The 738-nt window shown below is 42.8% G+C and overlaps 1 long non-coding RNA gene across 1 annotated transcript in view; it reads left to right on the top strand.

The window, feature by feature from the left end:
* LOC116686137 (uncharacterized) overlaps window positions 1-738 on the top strand; it is a 21,730-nt gene that overhangs the window by 1,393 nt on the left and 19,599 nt on the right. The gene's annotated exons all lie outside the window — the stretch shown is intronic.

Below are 738 nucleotides of genomic sequence, written 5' to 3'. Positions count from 1 at the left end.
AAGAAAGAAAGAAAGAAAGAAAGAAAGAAAGAAAGAATCTGGAGTAAAAGGAACGGATTGGGACAAGACAGGGACATGGGACAAATAAATTGGGACCGCGCTGGAGGGGAAGAACGTTTTACTGCTGTGTTATCTTTTTCTCCCCACAGACCCAAACTGATAAAAGGAGGACCCCATAAAACTTAAAACTGGATCGGGAGTAAAAGTGATAAATCGGGACGAGTCATCAAGAGTCATTAAACTAGGGAGGAAGGGATGGGAGGAGGGGAAGAACCTTTTTCTCCTGTGTCCCTCTAAATCCCTACAAGACACAAACTGATAGAAAGAGGACCCCTGAGGTCCCATTTGTGGCAATTAGATGTCAAATTTACAAAAATCAAATACCCCACAACGCAGTTGCTGTTGTGCGGGAGGGCAAGCGAGAACAATTTGGCAAAGATGTGGACAAATGTTGAACAAGTCTGGATTTGCAAGATTATTAGCAGAATCAAAAGCAGTCCAATCAGGGCCAAGGATCCCTCAGCAAATAACATCAGGACATTCGTTCCACTTTTGGAGGGTAGATGTTTACATGCTGTGATGTTTCTCATTTGTTGAATAATGGTGGTGTAGAGATCAAAAGAATGTATTGCGGGGTCTTCTAACTCCTAGATACACCCCTACATCCATTCACCTTGACGATTTGGAATGAATTGTATACTGAATCCGAGGCCAGGGGCCTCATGTATAAAAGATTGC

Source organism: Etheostoma spectabile, unplaced genomic scaffold (genome assembly GCF_008692095.1).
Source record: "Etheostoma spectabile isolate EspeVRDwgs_2016 unplaced genomic scaffold, UIUC_Espe_1.0 scaffold314, whole genome shotgun sequence".
Taxonomy (NCBI): Eukaryota; Metazoa; Chordata; class Actinopteri; order Perciformes; family Percidae; genus Etheostoma; species Etheostoma spectabile.
This window is presented reverse-complemented; position numbering and strand designations above follow the sequence as displayed.